Source organism: Haliotis rufescens, unplaced genomic scaffold, assembly GCF_023055435.1.
Source record: "Haliotis rufescens isolate VD_foot unplaced genomic scaffold, xgHalRufe1.0.p SCAF_1, whole genome shotgun sequence".
Lineage (NCBI taxonomy): Eukaryota > Metazoa > Mollusca > Gastropoda > Lepetellida > Haliotidae > Haliotis > Haliotis rufescens.
In genome coordinates this window covers 24,150,633-24,169,209 of record NW_025963779.1, presented here as the reverse complement: position 1 = coordinate 24,169,209, position 18,577 = coordinate 24,150,633, and the positions used below count along the sequence as shown (strand labels likewise).

At 38.5% G+C, this 18,577-nt stretch overlaps 1 protein-coding gene across 3 annotated transcripts in view; it reads right to left on the bottom strand.

The window, feature by feature from the left end:
* LOC124131646 (zinc finger protein Xfin-like) overlaps positions 1-18,577 on the bottom strand; it is a 59,165-nt gene that overhangs the window by 19,830 nt on the left and 20,758 nt on the right. Inside the window, exon 1 of one of the 3 annotated variants that reach the window (XM_046495068.2) lies at positions 11,909-12,183. The exons of 1 other annotated variant lie outside the window; for it this stretch is intronic. The gene's annotated coding sequence lies outside the window, so the exon portion shown is untranslated. Of the gene's footprint in view, positions 1-10,719; positions 10,933-11,908; positions 12,184-18,577 lie in introns of those variants that run through there. One more of the 3 variants, XM_046495067.2, reaches the window with a different exon arrangement.

Sequence of the window (18,577 nt, the reverse complement as noted above, 5' to 3'; positions counted from 1 at the left end):
AGGGGACACACCCACTGTTATAAACAGTGTTAGGGAAAAATCCACTAACAGTATTGTGATGATGAAAAGATCCCATCTGGAATCTCCACATAAGAAGTGTTGGTAAAACAAACTACCGTATTCCACGTAATAAGCGCCCCGCTCTAATAAGCGCCCACGGCGATATTTGCTAATATATTGGCTAGTGAACAATCCCAATCAGCACCCCTTCCGATTGATCAATGTACACAGGACTTTTTTATTCGTGTATAATACGCACTCGTGTGTTATATCACCCTTAATTATTGGCAATTAAATTCTGGAAAAATACATCCGTCGCATGTAAACATTTCAGGCTGTTAGCATAAACCACAAAATTTACGATCTTTCAACTTAAAATAATATTCTAATAAGCGCCCCCTATTTCTAATTTTAAGAGCGCCCTGGGCGCTTATTACGTTGAATACGGTACTTGTCTTAGAATAGACAATCTGATGTAGTCAGCTTGTCTGTAGGGGAACTGTACATGTGTAGAGCTACTCAAGTATTCAAGCATTGTGCATTGTTACAGCATGCATAATGCATTCAGGCATGTATTGACAAAAACACTGCATCAATGACAAAACACAATTGACTACATATATAGTGTGAATGTAGTTATGAAAACAATTTCCTTACGCTATAGTCATCGGCTCAATCAACTCAATTTTACTTATTTCTGGAGTCATTAATTAGTGAGGGGTTTATCCAAGGTTCTAAACCGAGTGCCCTTGGCAAGCAAATCATTATTTGGTTCCAAATTGGGACTTCTGGAAAGTTCTTACTTTCATAAATTTACCAAGTTTAACATTGCAATTATGTAAAAAAGCATTAAATCCCTCCCTCCCATACATTCTATATTTACATGAATTGGGATAGTTTTAATTCCAATTTGGGAATTTTTACTGACATCTGCTCCAGGCTTGAGGACAAATATTGGTCTTTGAGCTGTTTTAGGTAAACCCATTAGCATGTAGGATGCTAAGAGTTCTGTTCAATGACTAGCTTAATGCAGTAATCAGTAAATACTGAACTGAATTTAAGTGGCAATGCAGGTTTTACCAATTTACATAATATCTATGTACTTAAACATTTGTGAAAAAAGTTCCTAGTACATAGTAACAACAAAATGGTTTAGGCTACATCATTTCTCTTGATTTTTGCATCCCTCCGTCATTGATCATTCATGTTATTTTAAATTGTAGCATTTCATACCGTAAACCTGATACTGTGAACAGTCTTTAGAGCTTGTCTTCAGATTAAAAATCGGTACCCTATCCATTTCAACACTGAATTCAATATTTTTAAAGTAAACACTATCATAAGTGTTGTGCCGGGTAGCCTGACGGTTAAAGCGTTCCCTCGTCACGCCGAAGACCCGGGTACAATGTGTGAAGCCTATTTCTGGTGTCCCCCGCCGTGATATTGCTGGAATATTGCTAAAAGTGGCGTAAAACCATACTCACTCACTCTCCTCTGAATCGTTTCCTATGAAACCTTGTTAGTACCATTGAAATGATTGAGACAAATCACAACTCCCCTACAGATGTGTACACAGATGTGTTTCTTTCATAGGAGTCAAGTGGTTTAAGCTCGAAAATATTTGATAGTGTGTTTGTTTTTGAAAACTTCATTTTCCAATTACCTGTCAGTGATGCATTTAATTACCATAAAAGTCAAATGTCCATCTTGTACCAGGATTATAGAGGAAACTGATCTGGTTGATATGATGAGGGGCTATTTTTAAGTTAGTTATACAAATGTACATACTTCAAAGATTGACTTAGTATGAAGCAAGGCTAATGTTAACCCCCTACAGCCTCAGCTGTACATCCTGATAATACTGTCAGTGGGAATAGAAACTTTCAGATGTAAATGAAGTCATTACAAAGACTAAGGGATTCAACTGTGATTTTAAACTTCTATATTTGCCATATTAAGCAGTATGCTCCAATAAGCACCCCCAACCAAACTTCTAGACCAGTTAGAAAGCAATTTAAATCAGCGCCACCTCCTGAGATTGAACATTTACGTGACCATTTGTATTTTCTTGTGTGTGACACAGTTGTTTTCAGAAAACAGGGACATGTAATGTCCTTAGAGCCAATCATTAAACTGAATATAAAATTTAAAATGTCAATGCCAGAAAATAACCAGTCTCGATTATCTACCAAAACAGATTCCATTAGCTGTTAAAGGCAAAATAGCGGTGAAAATTATATGTATGGATCACTGAAAATCAGTGATGACAGCAGGTGTTTGTGCACTTCCACTCAAGCCCTCGTTATGTATGGTTTAATTAGCAAGTGCCCCGGGCACTTATTACAGTAAAACAGTCATTTTATTATTATTGACTGTGTGGAGATCATAGGTACACCAAAGTGATTCATAATGGAAGTGAAATTACAAAGTCAGCACAATTGCAAGAGAGGACGAAAATACCCCTGACCATCCACTTGGCAACAACCCACTTGCCTCAAGGAAAGAAATGAAATTTAGCAAGAGAAAGAAGACAATTTAGCAAGAAGACCATTCTTAAAAAACTTTTATTAACACTTTATCTTTCTTGACAACGACAACATATGACACTGGAATAACCAAAACTATTAATCTATCCAATGTTTTGTCATAAGTCGACCATTTAGTCATTCATATAATAAAAACAAAACTTCATATTCTCTATATTCTTTAGGATTATCTTTTTTACATCTGTTTACCATGTAGAAACCACAAAAATGTTGAAAAATATTTCAGAACTTAAAGCTATACTGCCCTTTTTTACTTCTTTGTTTATTGACAAACCACAAAATGAATTTGGAAACATCTGCAACTTAGGGTCATTGGAACCCATCCAATCTCACACGTTGAAACTAATACTCCTCAGTCTTCTGGAAGAGAAACAAGGTTTATTCACAAGGAGCAAGCTAAACATTTTTCTATCATGGCTCTACTGGTGTTAGCCCACACACTGGTGTATCCTATAAATCAAACAGACTATCTACCAAACAACTGCTCCTAGCCCTCACCAATAATCCCAGACAAGGAAAAGTGAGTAGAGGCAAAATGACCTTGAGATAGGTCATGACCTGAGCTGACCCGACACTGCCTGACCTGTCTGGCCATACCAGGACTGGCCAACAGGGTATCATTATAAATAGTCTGGAGAGTAGACAATACAGTCAGGCCAACATCGGAAGGCATGTAGCTAGTGGCATGGATAGGCCATGAGGTCATGCCCTCTAGGTCCAGCTGTAAGCATAATGCTACCACTGAGCTGTATGGATGGTACATGTAGGCCAGTGGTGCATGGGGGACCCTATCAATTATTCACTGTCCAGCTGTCTCACTGGGGAGAATATTGTCCCCGCTCTGATGAACACAGCTAGATATACAATCTACAGAATGAGGTCAAGTATATAATGAGTCAAGCAGGGCAAGTATTCCTGCCTGCAGCATGTGGTGGAAAGCGGTCAGGGAATAAAGAAGCGTGGCTGGGCAGGTGTGAGGAGGCAGTGTCCTGGACAGAGTGTCACGCCCCGAAACAAAAGCTGGTCACCGTGGTCTGCCCTGTGCTGCCATATCTTTGTCTTTTGAGGACTAGGGTTACCTAGCCCTAGGGAGACGCTGATGTTTATAGGATATTTTTTCTCACTTACAGGCGTCCTCCATTTCTTTGTTGGGCAATGATATTATTGACACTATTGTAGCTGGGGCTGTTCCCAGATCAAAATGTCACAAAGCCTCACTTACAAACATGGTGGTGTTTATACTAGGTCAAGTCAACATCGCATCCCAACTAATCTAATACATGGTGAAAAACAAAAGTCCCAAATTCCCAGTGTCAGATTAAACTGGGGCACTCAAGATTTGACTTTCGTTTTCAAAGAAAAAACCCACTACATTTGTAATTCCTTAAAATCACAGGATCACTGATAACTTATTGAAACACCACTCCCACAATACATTGAAAAATAGAATCTTCAAAATGGATTCAAACCAGTCTGCATCAAATCCCCAAATTTCCATTCCAAAATACAGGTAGATTTCAGGTTTTAACAAATATATTTCCCAGTAGCCAAAATCCTCATCCCACCAAAACTTGCTAAACAGTTACTAAACATGTTTTCACACTCTCATTATCAGGGATAGAATTAAAGGGCATTCAAAAAGGTGTGTAGGTGTAACCATTTTGATTTAAGTATTCCAACAAAGATTCTTATGGTAGTAATTTCACCATAAGCTTGACAAAAAGTAATTCAGAATTTCACACCATTCTTTTCATTGAGATTGACAATAATCATGCAGTGTATTTAGTATGTTCATGTGTTCATTTTCCACATGCTTGTCAATTTCTTGTGTTTGTTTGTTTCTTATTTAACGCCGGACTCAGCAATATTCAAGCTTTATGACGGCAGTCTGTAAATAATCGATTCTGGACCAAACAATCCAGTGATTGACATCATGAGCATCGATCCATACAGTTGAGATTCGATGACATGCATCAACCAAGTCAGCGAGGCTGACCACCCGATCCCTTTAGTCGCCTCTTACTACAAGCATAGTTGCCTTTTATGGCATGCATGGGTTGCTGATGACCTATTCTACCCCGGATCTTTACGGGTCAGATTATTTGTGCATAAGTACACTTATCACGGACTTAAAATCATAAGCATCTTCACAAATCATTTCTTTCAAAAGATTATTTCTCTGTGTGTTCTTTAGGCTCTGGCAACTCATTCTAACCCTTCCTTTACAGTTTTAACAATACCATTCACACTCTTATACAAGATATTTCAACCCCACACATCACATATCTATTTGTGATTTTATTCATTCCACAAGCATGTCTGACCTCAATGGATTACCTGTCTTGATCAATGGTTACTGACATTTCCCTAGTGAACCAGCACATTTATCAACCATTGCATGTGGCTTTAGCGGCTGTTTCTGCACTCGTCTCATCAAAATACATTCTCTATTTCAAAATATTATTTGCAATAAAAATTAAACATATTTTACGTTATCAATGTCTATAATTCTACTTCAAAGAAGTTGATGACTTTCATATTACCATAGTTAATCTGTCATAACATGACAGATTACTATCATAAAATGAAAGTATGGTAGTAGTACTTAGCATCTTTTGAGTACCATAGATTCTATACAGTAAGCATGGTCTCTATCTTTGAATATATACCACTCAAAAGAAGTTAAGGACCACCCGCTTCCTCACATTACTATAGTTAATCTGTCATGGCAGGGGTCAATCTAATTGCTGGCCTGTTGGCCCATGGCCAGTTAAAATTGCAAAGGGCTTACTGAAACGTAAAGTTGATGGCCCGTCTGGTTAGTCAAAATTTCACCCCTTCTCCATGTATATTTAATATTTGTAATTGGATCATGTCGGTAGAATGACATCTGGACGCCATTTTGTAATGTTGCGTACAACAACTTCTTTATTTGCTCCTAAAAAGGCACGAAATGAGGCAAATGGAAGCCAAGATTTAATCTCAGAGTGCAGAAAAAAATGTTAAGGAGTGAGAAGTTCTAAAAGGCTACGTGACCTCAGGTTCGGCCCCTTTGCAGCCTCCACCATTTAGTTGTAGGCCAGTTAGTTTGGAGAAGGGATCATAACTTTTCATAAACATTTCATGTCTTGACAATGTTATCTTAATCTGCCTGTGCACGTGTTGAGGGAGGACAATTTCCATCAGGAGAACTGAGTGTGTGCATAATATATGAGGTGCACATCCAAATGCATCCCCGCAGTCCCTACACGCACGACATGCAGGCGATACAGAACTGCCACCTCTGACTGAGTTCATTGTACAGTGTGACTACAGATTGGAACAGAGACTCGGAGCAAGTAAATACATAACATCAACAATGCCAGAGTCTTGGTCATCCGCCGAAACAGATTCCGCTGCCACTGGGCGTAAAAGGCAAAACAGAGATGAAAACTATATGAATGGATCACTGCAACCCAGTGATGACACCCCGTGTTCACGATAAGGGCAAGCGTGTCCTGGAAGAAGCACTCACCACCCCCTACAATTCACAAAATATGCAAGATATTCGCCATTTCTCGTACATAAGGGTTCTTAATTCTGTTAGTTGTTCAGGATGAATTAATATCTTGTATCACTTATACACACACAAACATGCTTCATTTTCAAGAAAAGTTCACATTTTGAAATTTCGGAACAGACAACTTCCCCTTTGAAAGGTCCAACGAACAAATCCCGAAAACATCATTCCTAAATAAACCCATCCAATTCACAAAGCCTATCTCAGAAACATTGAAAAACACCTTACCTCAAAATAGGTGTTAAACCAACCTAACAATATAAATCCATAAACACTAACTCGATTAACTGTCAGAAAAAGCTGCTGTTTTTTCTTAATTATCATAGCACTGTTAACTTGTGTTGTGTACTGCTTGAACAGCCTATCCGCTTGCATGACCGCTATACACCAAATGATAAATGGTTTCTCAGTAACTGTCATACCAACGTACCATTCTACTGCACATTAAACCAAACAGTATCTGTCAATATCCACAGAGAGCTATCAAACACTGCGTGAATATATCACGTATACACCACCTGTAACAAGGAACGACAGTCAAAGGCTGTAATCCATGTCTACTGACCCATGATGTTTCCCTCAGCACTCATTTTACAAATTTCATCCTAAAATCTCAAAAACAAACATTATCCACAAATTCTCACCTTAAACGATTTCAAAGCTTCATCTGTGTGGACAAACAAAGATGCTCAGTTGAGAGGGAGGCATAGTACATACGAACACGGATTGAAATGTGCCCTCATAACCTTCTCGGTCACAGCCTCAACATAAAAACCGGAATCTTTTTGTTTGTCAGCATGTTGCAAGCACGTAATAACAATGCATGATTGCTCTTGCATGGGCTAAGATTAAAACATCCATTTTGCTGTGGACGGCTGTACAGCTTAGCTGGGGCTGCCTTCAGAATCAGCTGAAAGCAACTAAGCTTGGTTGGATAGATTGAAATGCTTTTACCAAAAAAAAAGAAAGGATTTAGCAAGTCACTTGCTGATTGGTTGCGAAGGTTACAACATAAAACGTATTGTCGTTTTGAAGAATCATCCCTTATCTGTAAAGTGTGATACAAAAAACAATGGTGACAGATGTGTTGAAAGAGCCACTGGAGATCACAAGACTTCACTTCAAGCAGCACTGTATTTCATAAGAACTAATTCTGCAGGAATGAATTAAACATGAGAAGACACTGGATGTGTAATGGAAAGGTGGTAACCTAAACACAACTTGTTGAAATTTTCATAAAGTCATTTGAAACCAATCTGGTAGATCCATTTGACACTTTAAAAGAACATGATTGAATATCACAGCTATGATTCATATGGAATGTCATTAATCATATCATGTAAATCTATGTCTTCCTGGACCAATCAATGTTTGCGCATCCTGTTGAATTTCAAAAGTGGAAATCTGGTTGCCATTTATAAAAGTCATACACTGAAATTTGGTGTGAGCGATTTTAAGCCCTGTTCAAATTGAAAAACAACAACCCAGAATCAGAAAAAAAATACCAGTCATGTCAGTTGTGACAGCATTAAAGCAACCATCAGTTGGAGCAAATATGATTCCTCTTGGGAACGGTTAGATTCCTTAATTCATCACTGGACACAAATGGTTTCTTACAACTCATCAATCATCAAAAATACTTTGTGTATTTTCTTGAGTGAGTAATACTGTGTTTCAACTCACAGAGTGTCAGCTTCATGTGGGAGGGAAGCTTGGAGTAATGTTGAAGTATGGGAGTTATGATTGCCTTAGCGCTAAGATCATTTTGTGGAACAAGGCTCTAGGCCCTGGGCCCCATTCCACAAAGCCATCTTGGCACTAAGGTGATAATAACTATCATACTTTAACACTGGCCAACGATAGTCGTTTCACTAAGATCGCTTGTTAAAAACCTGAAAACTTCATGGCTTGGTCTGCAAAGTTTTGCCCAAACTGGGATTCAAACTGACAACAAACAAGCCCAACAATCTCAAAGGAACCAACTCTGTTGTGACGTCCCTCAAACACTGCGAGAGGTTGTGAGTGAGTGAGTATGGTTTTACGCCGCTTTTAGCAATATTCCAGCAATATCACGGCGGGGGACACCAGAAATGGGCTTCACACATTGTACCCATGTCGGGAATCGAACCCGGGTCTTCGGCGTGACGAACGAACGCTTAAACCACTAGGCTACCCAACCGCCCGCGAGAGGTTGTGAATATCAATGCAAATTCAAACATCATACAAAACTGACATTGCCATCGTACAACGCTGTAACTGTGTAGGTTCCACCATGATGCTATTATGATGTACTTGGATATTGCGTCTTATCATTATCATTACTGTATATTATCTCTAGTACAATGTGTCTAATTTGTGTTCTATACCTGGACCATAGTGGGAGGACAAGTACATTAAATGTATCTTTACAAGGGCAAAAGTGAGCGTGGCTCACTAATACCCCCGACCCACCTGTCAGTAGTTTCAAATTAAATAATAACATCTTTTGACTGCACCCCTCCATATGACACAGATTATATGTGCTAAGTTTGAGATAAAATCCACTGAAAAGTTTAAGAGAAATCGCACGTACAAAGTTTTCGGACGGACGGACAGACGGAACCTTGGTATAACTATTTACCCCCTAAGGGGTCGGGGGTATAATTAATCTTTAAAAAATCTTTATGAAGCTGCAAGAGTCAAACCATAGCCATGATTAATATGTGCATCCTTGTCATACACAACACTAAACAATTATCAAACTACCCTAAGCTGTCGTATATACAGCAATTTCATGGTCTAAACCTATTACAAAAATTTAGATCTCAACGAAGATTTTTTTAATTAAATGTTTGACTGTAGCCTGTCATGCGGAGATGCCAATCAAGTTTTTATCAGCCAATGAACAGTATACCACGTTTGCCTAGCATGTTAACCCAGCCACAGCTGTGGGACTTGATGAATGTGCCGCAAAGGCACATCACTCCTCGGGATTAAAAAAATGTTTAATCTTCCCATCCACAGATGTGCTAACAAGCTAAGAAACCAGCTCTCAAGTTGACAAAGACCCTATATTAAATTAAACAAAGTTTCACACCTACATTTTTTTCACTAGTAACAAAACACTTTTAATGTCTACTGAACAACTGATTTTGTCCAAGAGTAAAGTCTGTCACAAAGTAGTCACAAAGTGTACAAAAAGGGTCCACAACTATCAAAGTTCAGTCAAAGCTTGGGAGAAGCCTACTGTTGCAAACAACATACAGTAAAAGGTTTTGCGGAGTTGTGTATGATATTGATAGTTGTATGGAAACAATACAAAATCAATAGAGCCCATGGCAGTTGCAGCATATGCTGCTAAGACCACTTCCATGTTCCAGTCAGCATGGAGCCATGACACATTATGAATGACTGGTCAATATGTGCGCTCTGAAAGTCCTACTTTCTCATTGGACTTCGCTTGACAGCAAGACACAAAATGAAACCATTTTCTCTGCTTTTCTGCAGATTAATAAACGATTTTTTCCCCACCTTTAGCAAGCCTGTCATATTACAAGCAAAATTCACTGAAGAGATTTTCTCCTACACTGATCATATTTACACGCTAGATACTGTTTTAGCGATTCTGTCATATTACATGCAAAATTCACAGAAGTGTTTTTCTGTAGCACTGATCATGATATTTAGACCACTGATAGTTTTAGCGATTTTGTCATATTACACATCAACTTCAGGAGATTTTTCCCTGACACTGATAATGATATTTAGTAGGCCTGGGACGATACACCAACTGTGACATCCGATACGTATCATGATACATTGCTCCTGATCCGATACATCACGATACTTGCATGTGCACTTATCTGTGGTTTGAAAGCAATCTTTTTCATAGACAGGATGGCTAAATACCTGGCACACTGACGATTTACAGATGGCAGTGTCAAGTATGGTGAAATGAATGAAAATATGTACATTTTTACTACTAATTAGTGCTTGTTGTAACAGTTACTAAAGCATCTGGGTATCGTCCCACTACTAATATTTAGAGGCCTGTTTAAGCGATTCTGTCACATTACACGTAAAATTGAGAAGAGATTTTCTGTGACACAAATCATAATCTAGATGCCAGGTACAGGAAAACTGTGGTCTGTAATTTTATAAATGCAAGCCGGACTTTCATTATGAGGAAAGACATGACTGGGCACTGAGGCAATTTGAACTGAATAATGTTTGCCAACCTGTGAATAACGATACATTTGCTTGAAATATCCCATCACCATAAGTAAAAAGTAGAAAATTCTGTGAATATAAAAAACACCTTTGATGCCAAAAATGGACAGTATCAGCTTTCAAAGTGTTTGTTATATGCAGTTGGATCAGCCATTCAGCTCAATTACTATCTCCTCTTCGTAACAATACAACCAGTACAACAGCGCACACATTTACCACATATCTACACAGATTTACACCTCAGTCATGAAACATTACAAAGTTTCAAAATACAACGTTCAAATGAAAAACATTAAACCAACAACCTATCAAATACATTCATGAAGCTTTGACCTTTACAGGTAAGGTGTTACGTAAACGTGTGTTGAACAAATACGTCATGATGAGTGAGATAAGACTATCTACCTTGTCAATGGGCCACTGTAACTAACTGTCGTCAGAGAACCATTCTACCCACACATGCCTAGGCTGTCCGACCTCCTTCCTACATTCGACCTCCTTCCTATATTCACCCCGTAACCGAGATATTCCTGATTGTTCATAGATCACCACTGTATCACCGGTCACATGACATGCCCAAGCTGTTCAACATGTCGGTGTTCCTGTGCTATCTGTTTGAGTCAATAAACCTGCAGTCAATGTATTCTTCCTCGCATGACAACGCAACATGCAGCATTATTGATATTTTTCCCGTTGCCTCGCAGTTCAGTGGCCTCACTGCTGCTGGAAATCTCAACAAATGATGGAAATATTAATCTTTAGGATAGACGTTTAATTTGTTCTCGTTTCTAAACAAAGAGGTTATGATATTCTGTTTAACGTCATTCACTCTAACTTGAACAACCACTTTCTGACAAGGTCATAGCCGGATATTGATATATATTCTATTTCCAATACGGATTAGGATATTGTGTATTGAAATTGTTTAATACAAGATAAAAATTGCCAATGTGTGTATCAGTCCGAGGCATGTTCATTTCAACAAGTTAGCAAAGACTGCACTCACAACATCTACTGGCTGGCTTGTGAGAATTACACACAATCACTCATACTGTGACATTTTATATTCAGCGCACGTTGAATATGCAGGTACGTTTTATTATGTCAATAATTCACCTGGCTATTGATAAACATGGCCGTGAAAGTAGGTCATCATGTATGAAGCATGATCAGGTTAGCTTGGCGTGACATGCCTATCTACCGACAGGGCCAGTTGTGTGTCAATGAAAGAGACATAAGTCTGTACATGTCGCTGAGGACAACACTGGAAACATCTGAATACAGCCGATATAATAGTCTTTTTTTAAACTAAAGTCATTAAATCATTCTTGTGATATTCTTACTGTTCATAAAAATATAACATAAATTAAATTTTTCCCCCATCAGATGAAATGAAAAGAAAAAATTATCCCAACACAAAACATTTGCCCATACTGTTTTGCATCAGTGGAAACTGATGAAATAAAACTGGTTCTACATCTGTAAATAAAAGGGAACGATATTCAAGAACTAATAACATATTTAAATTTTTTGAGTTTACTGGTAATTAATTAAACTGAAATAAATCCTCAGTGAATAGGTCATAATATCCTACCATTTGTGCACTCTCTATTCCACACATTCCATTGAGAACATACAGGTGACACAGCTCCGAAGCGCTTGAATGATGCTTCAACAATAACCTGGAACTCCTCCTCCCCGTCACGTGTACCGACTCTGCATGACCATTACAACAGCGTAAACTCAGTATAAACGTCACAAAAGCTTGAACGCATCAAATCTCACAAACCTTCTCTCTGTCTGTATGCAACAAACACCTCTTGTTCACATGTTCTCGGTCAGCTAGCTCATTATCAATCATTAGCATTCACACTGTCGGTCGATATTCCATTTTGTAAACAATACCCTTTTCCAAAACTACCAAGCCCATTATGCATTATTTGAAATCGATATGAGTTAGATGTCAGTGGCTTGGTGTTGTACCTAAAAGGCTGAACGATATGCTAGAATGGACAATAAGGCTACAGCATTTGATTCTCATTTTCAAGCTCTGGCTTAATTTCTGGAACAAGCATTGTCAACACAATTCCTCATTTGCTACAGCTAGTGTTTATTCTGGTTAACGAGATAACTTGCTTGAAATACACCGCATTTTGTAAAGAAAAACAAATCCAGGTCAATACGAAACCGCTCATCTGCGAAACTGTATATTTCGAAGCAGGAGGTTACACATAAATAGTTTCATAATGTATCTTCAGTGAATTAATAATTCATGTTTCTCATGTTGTTTTCCTTACAGCAAACACACCTTAGGTTTTCACCTAATATGGTCATGAAACAACGGTAATTGTGTGATGCTGCCAGACGCTGAGCACACATGAAGCGGCTGTCATGTGCATTCATGGATGTGCCTGATGTAGGCCAGCAATGGTACCTGGATCCCTACATTTCAGTCTGTTCGTTCAATTGGTTTTCCCCAGTGCATAGTGTAGAGAAGATTAAACATTAGTATGAAATGTTGAAACAGAGAGAGTATTTGTTTTTTCTTCCTCAATGTGTGCCATGACATGCATAATTCATTGTGTTCAATACAAGTTTCTACATGACTGCTTAACAACAGCTGTTACAGGAACATAGGGGATGGATTTTTTAATGAGTTCACAATGTATCGAATACATACCTAATGCATTTCCCACGATCGTTACCCGATAGGATGCATATCTGATAACGAATGAGGGCATGGACTACAGATCACATACATATGTGCCAGCTTCAGTCCATCTGTCGTCCATCCTTGTCAGTATTGCCTACCCTGTCCTACACAGGTCACAGCCATGTAACATTCTGGTGAAATCCACAATTATCGTTGATAAAACCAAGGACCACAATCAGGTTAAATTTAGGATTAAAACCCAGAATAAGCTCATACGACGATTGAATAAAAACTGAATAAGCCTGCTTTCTAACAATAACTGCCAAGCCTTAAGGCTTCTACATCAGGCAAATATCACATGTTTCTGGTGATAGTGAAAACATGGATCGGCAATTAGATGAATTATGATCATAACAGTTAGCCTCTCCGTCCTTCAGTTCATGCTCCTGTTGATCCTTCCGCCCTTCAAATCACCCATGTTTTGTCTTTCCATCTGTGACCATCCATATTTACCCACGAAAGTGAGTGTGAAATGTCTGTGTTCTCGTGTATCTGACCCTTCATCCATCACTTCATTTGCCCGACTTCTTGTCTCTTCAAATTGTCTGTGGCATCAGTCTGTCCAGCCCCCGTCCACATGGCCGTCCATGTGTGTGTGTGTCCACCTTACCGTGTGTCCACCTTACCGTGTACCTACCATGCCTACAGTCAGTGTTACTTGACACAAGGATGAAGACATTCAACATATCAACACATGTCCAGGTCAAAAGGTGTACTGTCTACCTCATATGGTTCCCAACTAACACATTTGTTTGTTTCTTGTTCAACACCACACGCAACAATATTCCAGCGGTCTGTAAACAATTGAGTCAGGACCAGACAATCTTGTGTTTGATGTCATGAGCATCGATCTCGCCATTGGAACATGATACATGCATCAACCAAGTCAGAGAGCCAGACCTGGCAATCTTACAACAAGCCCGGGTTGTTAAAGATCAATTCTAACCCGGATCTTCACGGGTTACATTAAAAAATAGGGAAGATCTACTACGTAAGAATGTACCATTGAAATACACAACAATGCAATATTCTGACATAATTTCATATGAATTGTATCAAAACAGTTTCATTTCTGTTTCCACTCATAGACCTACAGGATCTAAAAGACCAAATTTGGAACATGCCTCCAGCAACTGAAATCACGAAACATCAGAAAGAAATATTCTGATGTGAAATACTTCAACCACTGGCACCAATCGCCAGTATATCGGTCATGCTGGTGATGAGTGGTCAGGTGATTAGTATTCTGTTAATCACTGACCTTATTTCTGTGCAAGGCGGGCAACTGACCTGATTTCCACAGACAGATCAGTTCAAAGACAGCATCCCGGAGGGAGACAAATCAATAGCACAAATTGATATACAAACTGACCACTGGCGCATGTAGCGGTTGCCACAGCAACGGCCAGGTTGGACGTCTGACCCAACTGAGTACGCAGACTGACCAATGTCGGTCACTATTCGCACCATGCAATGATCAGCAAATTTTCATGCCAAATGTTTCACATAAACTAGGTCCATCTCATCTGTTGTCAACATTTGTTAAACACGAACCAACTTGTTGAATCGATTACTAGTACCTAAAGGATTAATCAATTACTGTGATCCAAATGCCACATCATGGTGATCATAATAACTATACTGTAGTGCCAGTACTCCTTATTTCCACAAGGGGTGGTCGGGTAGCCTAGTGGTTAAAGCGTTTGCTTGTCACGCCGAACACTCGGGTTAGATTCCCGACATGGGTACAATGTGTGAAGCCCATTTCTGGTGTCCCCTACCGTGATTTTGCTGGAATATTGCTAAAAGCGGCGTAAAAGCAAACTCACTCACTCACTATTTCCCCCATCGTCTTATTTCACCTTGAATCAGGTCATAGATGAATCAGGTCATAGATATCCTGCTGCGCCCAACCAGTATGCCATCCAGTGTACCAACAAGTCTGACAACCAATACACAAACTGATATGTCAACCGATAGCTCAACCGACATTTCAACCGATGACAGGAAACTAGCACGAGAAACCTGAATTAGTAAACTCATGGTCATTAATTGGGCTCTCTTCAACACAAAGACACAACACGCAACACTGTCTTAGGTATAACATGCCTCCCTACAACACAACACTGTCTTAGGTATAACATGCCTCCCTACAACACAACACAGTCTTAGGTATAACATGCCTCCCTACAACACAACACACAACACAGTCTTAGGTATAACATGCCTCCCTACAACACAACACACAACACAGTCTTAGGTATAACATGCCTCCCTACAACACAACACACAACATTGTGTTTGGTCCCATGGTGCAAGAGAATCAAAGCAGATCCAACATTCATGTATGATGACGAAAACGGATCTTAAAAGTCATCTTGCTTGTCTCATTCTGTCCTGTTAGAGAATCTGCCACTTTCAAGTGTTAAGTAACAAATGTAAGGATTCGTAAAAAGGGTCTTCCAACTGCAGTTTTTAAACTACCTCTGTCCCACTGCGTAACCATAAACAAGAATTGGGGGCACAAGGGAGCCTTTCTATCACCTTGCTTTTAACCATCTGGATCAGCATCATTCATGATATTTGAAAGTATGGCCATGTTTATCTTGCAGTGACAGTGCTTCCACCGCCATCTTACTTCCTCCATCATTGTCGGACACAGGTCACGGTCCATTTCCTCCTCGCAGATTTCCATCCAGAACAGAGCCCTGACTGAATATTTATATCGAGATTAATACTGAATGCTTTCCTTCAACATTGTGATGTCAGAAGAATGAAACCCTCAACTCCTCAAACATGGAAACATCCATGCTTTTCTCATCACCTTCATAAAGAACTGAAACTAAATTTTCGTTTTCTTAAATACTAAACTGAACTGACTTTTCTCAAAGACAGGCAAATTGTTTTTGACTGAAAGTTTTTAAGAAATTTGAAGAAGTATTGAAAATTTGGACTTTGATATGAAAAATATCTGCAAAATATGCAAGAAGGCATATAAAAGATAAACAACATTCACAAAACGCGAAAGGATCTATTAAATCCTGAACTCATAAGGTTCACTCTCCATACAGTTTGACATCAAATAATATAAAAAGAGTCCAAATAAATACAAAGTTGTGTTTCCAATTACACATAATTTCAAATAAACTGGGTTTTATGTGATGCACAAATGTGTGTCCAGTACACACACATGTAGAGAACTGACACAGAAAAATAATATACTGCATCCCGAGGGATACACAATAATACTCATAATGTAGCTACAGTATATCGACCAATAATGGTCATCTGTCATGACATCCATTAGTCATGACCACTGTCCACCTGATCATTGATTAATTTCAGACTCTAAAATTATTATCAAAACATGCAGTATACTACATCATTTCATGACTTCACAGGACACTCCTACTGCCTGCAGGGACACTTAAAAGTAATTATTGGGGGTCACCTGGACCCCCACTTCTGTAAGTCATGGTAAAACCCTGAAATAGGGTAGGAATGACAGATAATTTTGGATCACATCTTATATATGCTAGAATAACAACACTTGAGTAAATTCCATTTAAGAACAAATGAACTTAACCAAAAAAACATATTTCATTAATATCAAAAACAAAAACTTCATCAAATCAAATCAAAATAAAAAGATACAGAGAGCATTGTGGCAGGAAGTGGCCAACAGAAAGTGACAGGTCTCAAAGCAATATGGTCGAAAATTATTTTATCAGCGCACAAGTGAAAACTAAAACTTCTCCGTGAGTTATAAGCAAGGGAATAACCTTCAATCAATGTAATTCCCAGTGTGACAGCCAGAAAACAGATGAAATGCTCAATCTAACAAACACCCAAACTTATGCAACCTTCATCTGAAGTCAAACAACTCACAGGAATTCAGTGTAAATCGAGACACGCTGCTTTTTGGATAAAAAGCGAGGAGTAGAGTGTACTTTACCAACTGCAAATCAACTACATAGAAATCAATGTTTGCTCCAATCATAATTGCTTCATTACCGCAATGCTTCATCTCGGTCAATACATGCAGCAATGCTGTCAGGAGGCAGGAGAAAAGAATTGCCAACTAGCCCGGAGAATTGAACGAAGGACCATTTTTGTTAATCATTTATCTTAGTGAAATTTCACTTTGACTCTAATCATTCCCAGAACAGAATTTTAAGTGACACCTTAAGGGCATTGAATGCAACAAGTTTACCAAGGCACAGAAGAAACAGAGAAAGTAATAAACTGCTTCATTCCAAAATGATTTTTTAAACTACAATTTCAGGATTTCATCATTTTAGACACTGTAGATTTGAAACTGGAACATTAATTAAATGAGTAGCTGATTTTTTCCCTTATAATCCTGAACAAATTTAGACAAGTGACAGCTGCTGTTTACTGGATGAAGGCTGAGAAATATTTCCTGAAATGACTACCATTTACTTCCAACAATAATAATAAACAAACCCATCATTTTTTTAGAAGCAACATCACCCTATATCATAAGAAAATGAAAGAACAGGATTTGAATTATCAGAACTGTCACAGGTTCATCAGTCAACAAACTTAAAAAACCCAATTCAAGCAGCATTAGAGAAAAGCCTGCCCTACTTGTCAAAGAGCCAAATCAAAATGTGATTTGGTTGAAAAAAAGCTTATTTTCCAAACGCAACATAAAATGTAGCTTCTTTTCAGTCAACATGTATTTATAGAAATTCATTCTTACATTATTAATCTGACATAGAGTTAGTTTTTATGTAATTACATCTTAACCCAATATCATGTTCTTGCTTTCTGACTCTTGACATATAAGCCTAGAAAATCTGAGAAAGAAAACAAATAACCTTATTCTTTAGAAAACAATGAAAATAAATTTAGAAGTGTTCCGGGATGATACCTCGGGAAGATTTTTTGCCTGCGATACCAACCCTATTTATAAGACTGTTTTTTGCAGAACGAGAAGCTTAAATCTCTTTGACATGCCTAAGATGCTATCATAGTAATGTTATCATAAAGACATTGAGTCACTACAGTTTGAAATTACCTCCTGAAATATGTTAACATACATTTCAAACATCATCAGAAGAAAAAATATACAAATCATGTAACAAATCTTACTAATTACTCAACAAAAGAAATAGATCAATAAACTCACCAACGGACTTGAAGTTGTCCTAACAACAACAAAACTGGACACAAGACTGAAGCGAAGTGGGGACTTCCTCCAACCAAAGATATCCAACGTGACGCCAATATGACAACACGACCAGAAAGCCAGAACCTTCCAATGACAATGATTCCATATACAATCATCAATGCAATAATGCTATATTTGACACCACCCCAAAACTATCCTAAAATTACACATACCCACGATAGGTTACTCCAGAACCAATTTTTATTTCAACACGAGCTCAAGTCCACACGTCAAATTACAGAGCAGGCCTATTTATCCAATAGCGTTGTTCGTTGAGGACACCCTGCAACACCCTAAGACCCGGGTGAGAACTAGAAGGTTTAAGGAGTTCCTGGGCTGATAATACCCTGACC